The sequence below is a fragment of the Ambystoma mexicanum genome, chromosome 13 (assembly GCF_040938575.1).
Source record: "Ambystoma mexicanum isolate Mex_15411 chromosome 13, UKY_AmexF1_1, whole genome shotgun sequence".
In the NCBI taxonomy this organism is placed as follows: Eukaryota; Metazoa; Chordata; class Amphibia; order Caudata; family Ambystomatidae; genus Ambystoma; species Ambystoma mexicanum.
The window spans coordinates 215,126,008-215,136,267 of NC_090938.1; positions in this window are offsets into that span (position 1 = coordinate 215,126,008).

A 10,260-nucleotide genomic window follows, 5' to 3' on the forward strand; every position below is an offset into this window, starting at 1 on the left:
CGTTTGGCCTGGGCTTTAGAGGAGGGTTGGATTAACTCCTACAAGCACTATGGTGTTGCAACTAAACACACAAGAGATACTGCGTTGTCTAAACATTGTCAGTATGGAGTGTTGTGGAAAAACAGGTGTGAGGGTCTAATTTAGGAACCCTAGTGATTAAGTCCAAGTCCAGATGCCTAATTTAGTAAAGACAATTTCAGGGACAATAGGCCTCATTATGAGTTAGAATGGCAGAATGGCAGAATGGCAGAATGGCTGAGCTGGCGCTGTTGAGCACTATCGCCTTGCCTTCAAAACTGCATTTTGCAAGTCACCAAAATAATGGCTGCAATGTCTTTGCCAAGCACATATGGGGCAAGATGGAACATGGAACACACCGAGAAAGGCTGCCAGTGTGTTCCTTATGTGCCCCAAGGAAAACATTGAAAAGCAGCGTTGCTCTGCAGCTAGCTCAAAACCTCCCATCGAAAAAAATAAATATTTAGCATTTAAAATGATGGCACCCTGATGCCTTTTTCTACCGTTTCAGCAGTACACAGTTGGTTGCAGTGAGACGCTGCTATACCCAGCCATATTCAGGTAGTGCTCCAGCCAAAGAAAGCATTTCTCATTGAATGACAGGCTGTGTCAGGCAAGATCTGTGAAATCACCAAGAACTTCAAGCGTATGGACAAATGTGTGACTTTGCAACAAAATATCACAGCTGAACTCTTCAAAAGAAGCCCTATTTCTCTGTGCTTATGTTAGTGTCAGTGGACCTTTGCCTTGAACAGATTGCTGTGCATGAGAAATTGACTAGGGCTGCAAAGAAGGTTTAGAATCTAGATGGAAGAGAAAACCGCATTGGAAGTGACAGCAAAAGGAAATACCCCTACGTCCCGTCCCCTTTACTCCATACTTGTGGGACATCTCTCCGTCCTGTGGGACGGGACCGGAGCACTTTGTAAAAAGCTTCCAAATTTTTCCAAAAATGTGTCCTTCCTCTCTTTCTTACGCGGGGCCCGGCACGCGGTCGTAACCCCGCCCACCTCGGCTCTGCCCTGCGCATCGCCCATCAGTCCTTTTCTCCGCTCGTTCGAGACTGGACGCCCTTGCATCCTCGGAAGATTTTCTTCCTTTTTTCCTCTCTGGCTCTCGCTAGCGATCGTTTACTAGTCTGTCTGTCGTTCAAACTAGACTTTCCTGATTGTTCATCGTGTCACCGTCGTTTCGCGAGGGCGGGTCTCCATCCTCTCTGCTTAGAGTGTTTGGGTCCGGATCAGCGTTGGGACTCCTGTTTTTACTGCGACTCCCTTTCGGGCCGGGCACTTCAACGTCGGTTGGAGCGGTGGGAGGAGGTGTTCCGAGAAACTCCTCTTTCACATTTTCAGACGTTCATCGATGAGAAGAAAAAACACCCGGTAAGTTCTTTTCTTTTCAGAGCACCCCGGCCGGGGGTTACCTTTCCGGGTTCCTCTCGGGCCGGGAGGGGCGTTGATCGCTCTGTCACCGGGGTTCGCCCTGAGGTGCCCGTTGGGCCTAATAATTCTACCAGAGTTTTCTCCGAGGGTCTCCATAAGGGGCCTGTGGATACCAGAGTACGCTCCGAGGCCCTTCCTGTGGGGGCTGTTTCTAGACCCAGTTCTACTGAGTCGTGGGGTACCGGAGCTTGCTCTGAGGCCTCTCTGTCGGCTTCCCTCAAAAGTAAGACCGGGGTGCGCCCCGAGCCCTTGGGTGGGCTTGTCGTTACCGAACGGATGGTCGAGGCCCGCGTAGATAAGGCTGTTACCGGACCTGGGTCCGAGGTCCCTCGTTCAGAGGCTAAAGCTACCAACAGTTCTGAGTGGCCTGACAAGGCCTTGTCGGTGAAAGCGGTTTCCCACCGTTCCCGCTCCTGCGGTGATACCAGACCTGTTGAAGGGGCAAAGAAGCAAAGTTCTTCTTTTACCGGCAGTGCCGAGGTCCTTCCTTCAAAGGCTGAATTGGCAGTTGGTATGTCACAAAAACATTCCAGGCCTCACAGTACCGGCTCTGCCGAGGTTCCTTATGTTAAGGCTAATGTTAAGACCCCTGACCCCTCAGATGAGGACAAAATGGCGCCTGTTCCCGCCACGACCGCAGCGGCCATTTTAGGTGCTACCCCTACAACTACGCCATCGGCCTCAGGTGTAGGGTCTGGTCTCTTGGGTGAACATAGAGTCCCTTGTGCGCATCCTTATCGGCCAGTTTACGATTGGAACGCCCGGATGCCTCTTCCGCACAATGTTTTGTTGCCTGCTGGGTCGGCACCTTTAATTTATGTGGATATGTCGGTGGAGGGGCCTATGTAGCACCCTTCCCCGTTACGTCCCTGGATTTGTCCACCTCATGAGAGGCCTCCTCAGGTTCCGAAACAGTCCCCGACCCCATGAGGGAATATTTCAAAGGGCTTTTCAGGGCGATATGTCCACTAGGGGTGTCACGGTATTAGTTTTATGACGGTACGATAACCTTCTTGCCAAATGACAGCATATCATAGTTATCGCGGTATAGCATGTGGAGTTAACTAATCTTAACAAATATTTTCTAAAAGGTCATAAATTGCCACATTTATCAACGCAAACAAAACCAGGCACACAGGGCCAGAAATGGGCTTTTCAACATTCTTTCCACTGAAATGCCACCCCTTGCTTCCACCAAACACAAACACACATGTGGAGAGGAGGAGGGGGGGGGTGGATCCCTAAGTGGTCATTTAGGCTTTTTGCTCCCCCACTGGTTACTGGTGAAGATGAGCATGTTGCCATCTTGATAATATGCATGCCGCAGATCAATGGAGGCTGATGGTAGTATACGCTTGTGCGCATACACACACATGCACTCTCTCTTTACGTTACAGCCTTTAGCTTACTTGCAGGCCAAAATGTGTTGAGTAATCATGGACACGTTACCCTTTGGTACGGCAGTAGGGAATATCCACAGAGATGAGTGAATTTCACAGTGTGACTTATTATTTGTAAATTCAATTATAGAACCAGGGAAATCCCCCATTGTCATATGTTTAGCAAACATTATCCAGTATAACCTAGGCTGGCTTCCTTTCCACTCCCAACTTAAATTTCACTTCCTTTGTCTTGTCTCTAAATCTCTCCATGACCTTGCCCCTCCATATCTCTCCTCCTCTCATTCCACACACCCTCTCGCTCCCTTCGCTCCGCTAATCTCTTCTTACTTTCTGTTCCCCCCCTCCACCTTGTGCCTCTTCACGTTTCCGCTCCTTTCAGCTCCTTGCCCCTTTACACTGGAACTCCCTGCCTATTTTCATCCGCTCTATCCCCACCTATTCTTCGTTCCGTTCCTCCTTGAAATCACTCCTACTTCATTCCCCCCCGATACCCTATTTTCTTTCTTTCTTTCTTTCTTTCTTTCTTTCTTTCTTTCTTTCTTTCTTTCTTTCTTTCTTTCTTTCTTTCTTTCTTTCTTTCTTTCTTTCTTTCTTTCTCTCTCTCCCTCTATTACCCCATCTCAGCTCTAGCCACTCTCCCTCTTCCTCCCTATGATCTCTCTTCCTATGTAAGTTACTCCCTAATCTCTCTCCCTCATCCTTCCTTCCCTACCCCCCCTTCTCCACCTTCTCACATGCAACTTGTTGGACATGCTGTTTTATGGTCTAATTCATGTTTATTGTTTGCTTCTACTGTTCTATGTTTTGTGTATTCTTGTTGTTAAACTGTAAAGCACCTTGGAGTAAGGCGCTATATAAATAAAAATAAATACAAATATAAATATATAAACCCTGAAGCCACCAAACCAAAGTAAAGCTTTTCCTTCTTGGCACTGTATTTATTATTCCTATTGCTAACATATTGATTTTGTGGCGGGCACGTGTGGTTTATGGGATGGCATTAGAAACTGCTCCAACTGAAACTACTTAGCAGATGGCACATCCAACAGTGCAAGACCAAGACTGCGCAGCACTTGCTTACTGCAGCCTTTACAAATCAGATTGCAAAGCACACTTAACGGTATAAACGGTATACCGGTATAAACAATGTGACGGTTATTATTGTTCAATTAAGTGGTTCACGGTATCTTTAACGGTATACCGTTATACCATTACATCCCTAATGTCCACCTGCACCTACGGCTCCAACCGTTCCTCCGGTGGTCCCGCCGGCGCCTCCCTTGCCTTCGGTGCCTTCCCCGACTCTTCCGCCTTTGCCTCCATGGTCCCCGGTGGACAAGGCAGCGCCTGACACGGCTCAGCAGGATCCTGACCCGTCAGATGACGCCCAAGGCGATCAGGACAACGAGGACCTTCCCCGTTCTATTAGAGCTTTTCATGACCGGGTACTGGACATGATGAGTTTCTTAGATGTCCCGGTGCCCAAGGCACCCGCTCTGCAGGAGGGCGTGCTTTCTGAGGCGTTCACCCTGTCTCCCTTGGAGCGTACCGGCCTGTTCCTGTAGAAGGACGTTCTGGCCGAGGTCCGCAGAGTCTGGGAAAAACCACACTCTGGACTTTTTGTCAATAAGAAAATTGACGCGAGATACGGGCTGCATTCTTCAGAAGAGGTGGCCCTGTCGTCTTGTCCGCCTCCCTCCTCCACAGTGGTGGCTGCGGCCACTTTGCAGTCCAGGTCTGCAGCATCCTCTTGCATGACGGCTACTCAGGTTCTGGGAAAGGAGGACAAGCTCCTAGATTCCCTCGGGAGGAAAATCTTCGCCAACTCGGACTTGCAGCTCAGGCAGGCCAACGCTGAATCGATTTTAGCGGGAGCTAACATGCAGATGTGGAAAGGTCTGTTGGAGTTTGAGGAGTTTATCCCAGTCGAGAAGCTGGAAGACTTCAAAGGTGGCCTATCCGACGCCAGGGTCTTGGCCCAGGATCTCCTGGAGGCTGCGGCTCATCACGTAGACACCTCGGCTCGGGGCCTTATGCTGGGGTTGATACCTCACGGCAGGCGTGGCTGCATGCCACTAAATTTTCAAGAGAAGTGCAGGACAAGGTGTTGGACCTTCCGTTCGATGGTAAGGAGCTCTTTCATTCTACAACAGATTTAGAGCTCACCAAGACGAAGGATAGCACTCAGACAGCTAAGTCATTGTCTGTCCTGCTTAAGGCTCCTTTCAAAACCCAGAGACCGTTGTCACAAAGTCGACCTTCCTCTGACTTTAGGGGCTTCCTCGACCGCAAATCTTGCAGAGTGGATACCCCTGCGGGGAATAAACGCCGTAGGCAACAACGTACGTGGTTTTTCTCCCGCTCCTCAGCCTCCTCCTCAGGTTCAGGTGGCACCGCCACCGATAAACCTACTAAATGAGGGTTTTCCACGCTGGAATGAGACCCCGGTGGGAGGACGCATTGCATCTCATTGGGAGGCATGGCAGACCATCACAGAAGACAGATGGGTCTTGTCAGTCGGTCGGGCGGGCTTCCGCTTACCTCTACGCCCTACCCCACCCCGCAACCCTCCTTTTCAGCTGTCGGGCTCGCCCTACCTCAAAGCCGAAGTTCAGAAACTTCTGGACCTCAGAGCTGTGGAACCCGTTCCCCTTGGGAGCGAGGGGAGGGCTTCTACTCCCGGCTGTTTATGGTGCCCAAACCCAAACAGGCTGGTCTGCGCACCATCCTAGACCTTACCCAGTTCAATCTTTTCCTACCCCAAGAGAAGTTCAAGATGATCATGCCCAGCCATATACGCTCCTCCTTGCAGATGGGCGATTGGCTCAGGATCTACAGGACGCGTACATGCATATCCTGATTTGGAACCCACACAGGAGATATCTCTGCTTCTCTTTGGGAGAGGAGCACTTCCAGTTTCGAGTGCTTCCTTTTGGCCTCAGCTCGGCGCCGCGTGTCTTCACGAAGATGATGCCAGTGATTGCGGCCTATGTACGTCTCCAGGGTATCCATGTGTATCCGTATTTGGACGACTGGCTCTTACACAGCCCTTGTCCGTTGGCAGCAGCGGAAAATCTCCAGTCTCTCCTTCAGCTCCTGTTCCATCTTGGGCTGTCGGTGAACTGGCGGAAATCTTACATGACAATCTTGCAGGACCTGATTTTCCTGGGTTTTTGCTGGAACACGATCGACTGCAGAGTGTACCTGACCGGGGACAGAATGGTGGATCTGTTAGCCACGTGTCAGATGTTTGCGCAGTCAGAGAGCATGTTGGCCTGGTGGTTCCAGCGGCTTCTGGGCCTCATGGCCTCGTGTGTGCTGGCTCTTCCTCTTGCTCGTCTCAAGATGAGACAGACCCAGATGGCTCTTCGGAGTTCCTGGCGTCAGGCTGTGGACCCGGATTCCAAGCGGATAATGATTCCGGATTCCATGAGAGTGGACCTGGAGTGGTGGTCATCTCTCGCAACATGTCGGGGAGCGCAGGGTTTCAGGACCCAGCCCCCACGGTAACGATCACGAGGGACTCCTCCCTTCTGGGGGGGGGGTGCGACATTAGATCTTCTTCAGGTCTTGGACCTCTGGTCGCCTCAGGACAAGCTCCTGCACATAAATCATTTGGAGCTTCTGGCGATTTTTCTGGTGCTCAAGGCGTTCAGACCGCTCATTGCCAACAAGGTGGTGCACATACGCACGGACAATGTGGTGTCAATGTATTACATCAACAAGCAAGGGGGAACGAAGTCTCCCCCCCTCGTGGACCTGTCTATCCAGATATGGGAGTGGGCCGTGCTTCATGGTGTCTGGCTGCTTGCAGTACACATCCCGGGCTAGCTGAATGTCACAGTGGATGCCCTCAGCCAGCGGACAGTGGTCAGCTACGAGTGGGAGTTGAATGGGAGGTCCTCTCATGGATATTCTCGCGTTGGGGCACACCGGAGGTGGACCTCTTCGCTACGGTGGTAAACAAGAAGCTACCTCACTATGCCTCCAGAGGGGGGCTGGGAGCCTCCTCTCGGGGGGATGCTCTCGAGATTCCATGGCACAACATGAGAGCTTACGCCTTCCCGCCTCTGCCTCTAGTCATCGGGCAGTTTGGAAGCTGAAGAACTCTATGAACTGTACGCTTCTACTCATAGCCCCGTGGTGGCCGGCCAGGTTTTGGTTCTCAGAACTTCAAAACCTGTCGGTGTATCCGCCGATCAGGTTACCAGTAACTCCCGATCTTCTTCATCAAGGGGATCAGCAGATGTGGCATCCCTCCCCACAATCGCTCAGCTTGGCGGCATGGTGCCTGAGTTCAAGTATTTAGAGCATCTTAACTTGTCTACGGATAACATGCGTATTATCCAGGCAGCCAGGAAACCCTCGACCAGATCCCAATACAGGAGTAAATGGCTCAGGTTCTGTCATTGGTGTCTGGAGAAGCAATTGGATCCAAGGGTGGCTACGATTGACACGATACTGTCCTTCGTGTCCTCTCTAGCAGAGTCGGGTGTTCACGTTCTGTCATGCAGAATTTACCTTTCAGCGGGTTCCGCTTATCTTTCTACAGACCAATGTTCTTATTCTCTGAGTAACCCAGTGGATAAGAGGCATTTTGCAGGCTTCACACGCCTCTAACCTCCGGTTCGTAGTCCGCATCCGCCGTGGGACCCTTATGTAGTCCTGACGTCGCTGTGCCATAAATCTTTTGAACCAATGGCCACAGTGGACCTCAAGTACCTATCCTGGAAAGTGTCCTTTCTGGTCGCTGTTACGTCAGCGAGGAGAGTGAGTGAGCTCCAGGCCTTGTCAGTGGAGCATCCTTTCTTGGTTTTTCACAAGGACAAGGTAGTCCTGCAGACAAACCCGGCCTTTCTACCGAGGTGGTAACTGAATTCCATCTGAATCAGTCGATCTCCCTACCGGTCTTTTTTTCCGAACCCTGCCTCAGAGGCTGAAAGGGTTCTGCACTGTCTTGATGTCAGAAGAGCTCTTAAGTTCTACCTGGACAGGACTTCCGATCTTAGGAGTTCTTCTCAACTTTTTCTGACCTTCGGTAACCCTCAGGGTAAGCAGGAGTCTAAGGCAACTATTTCTCGGTGGATCGCCGCCTGCATCACAGAGTCTTTCACCGTCTAAGGGCTGAAACCTCCTAAGGGTATTCATGCACACCTGGTGCGGGGCAAGGCAGCTGCGGTTGCTTTTCAGAAATATGTTCCCTGGGAGTCCATCGCTAGGCCAGCTACTTGGGCCTCCCCATCTACTTTTTGTAAGCATTATTGTCTCAACATGAGCTCAAGAGCTGATGCTCAGTTTGGTCAGGCTGTGCTGAAGAACCTGTTTCAGTAAGGGGTATTTCCATCCACCCGTAGTTCCTATAAGGAGTGCTTGGGAATCTCCCACAAGTATGGAGGAAAGGGGACGGGACGCAGGAGTATAACCAGGTTACTCACCGTAGTGACCACCTTACTCCTAGTCCATAGTCCCCTTTCCTCCATACGCCCGCCCACCGTCCCCTCTAATAAGGTTCCTCTGTTATTGCTAATACGTCTCTGACCTGGCGATAGAAAAGGACTGATCGGCGATGCGTGGGGCGGAGCCAAGGTGGGCGGGGTTACGGTCATGTGCCGGGGCCCGCGTAAGAAAGAGAGGAAGGACACATTTTTGGAAAAATGTGGATGCTTTTTACAAAGTGCTCTGGTCCCGTCCCACAGGACGGAGAGATGTCCCACAAGTATGGAGGAAAGGGGACTATGGACCAGGAGTAAGGTGGTCACTACGGTGAGTAACCTGGTTAATTCACCACGTGTAAAAAGGGTTGCTTTTCGCAAACAAGAAAAATGTCTGTTTAAAAAGAGTAAATGTTGAGTTAAGGCCCTGTCCTTGCCTAGAAATGTAAGGGGGGGGGTTGTTTGAAAACATATATAGGAGGTCTTATTTCAACAGCCTTGCTTCTGAGTCAGAAAAAAATAAATAAGTAAATAAATAAGTGCATTTACTGTGGAGCCACAGAACAGGTTTTCCTGCTCTGGCTTCAAAGGACATTGGCTTTCTGAGAACAGGATTTGCCTTCCCCAAAGAGGCCAGCCCCTTGGAAACTATGAATGGACCAAGGGGAAGATTTGCACATGCTCGTCAGACTTTGTGACTGGGCTCTAGCGTGGTACAAAATATTTCTGGGAAACTTAGGTGTGAAGTCCAGGTAACACCTCTCCTCTGCTGCAACTGCCAGGATCAAAGAAATCTTCATGACAGCTTCTGTGCTAGTGGGCTAGGGGATGGCATTTGGCTTAGAGGATTGGAAGACAGCCCCTCTTTGGGGGTAGAGCCGGCCCACTTGGTTCTAAAGACATTTCTTTTTAAAACTTGTATTTTTGTAACCTGAGAACTTAGGAATGTGAAATTTTGACAGTAGGAATGTAGATTTTATGTTTTTAAAATAAGACGATGTAGACCTTTCAGACAGGTTGTGGACTCAGATGCAATGAAAGTTGGATGAAAATATGACCCACATTAATGTGCTTCAGTGTACCGAATTGTAAAATTATAGGTGAACTATTTTCTATGGAAATGGTGAAAGATTGCTAGAATGACTAAATAGCATCACACAGTCTTGGAATTTGGATCAGCATGTGTATTATAAAATATGTAATTTGCCCATATAAGTATCCTGATGATGACATTTGTTAATATGAGTGTTTTGCTCCTTAACCGATTTTGGCAAAAAGTAACTTTGATAGAACAAAGCACGTTGTAAAAACACCCCACAAAACTGAGTCATCTCCTTCAAGCCTACTCTGCTTCCAGGGAGGCGGCGACATATATTGCCTGACTTATCCAAGTCTTGGGGGTAGATCTAGCCAAAGCCTGCCCCATTGTATAATCCTGTGATGTCACCTGCCTTATAAAAGGGGGAAGCTCACAGAGACAAAGGCCACACTTTTCTGAATTTTCCAGCTTTTGCGTATCCAGACATTTCATTTTCATCCTAAAAGATTCCAGATTACCCTGCCACGGCAGAGCATAGTTGATCCTATCCAGGCAGAACCACCCTTCAGAACTAAACCCCACAACAAAATCCCACTAACTCAAGGAGAAAGGGGGAAGCTGTGGTGCCCTTTTTGAGATTATCCTGTGACCAGACCGGCTTTTTGCCCCACTACCTGCATGCCGCTGTGCCGTGACCGGACCGGCCCAGCTGTTTTCTGTTAGGAGAGCCCTGCTGTGGTGCCGTGACCAGATCCCTTGAGCCCAAAAACCTGGTTGGCTGTCCCAAATCCCAAACTCCAGTGCTGATTGTGAGTATCTCCCCATCCCATAGCAACACACAGTATACCCCAATTTGATACCTTGTCTTGGTTCCACCTTCTAAGTAATCCCATCCATACCATTATAACTTCTTTAAGATAGTCTGA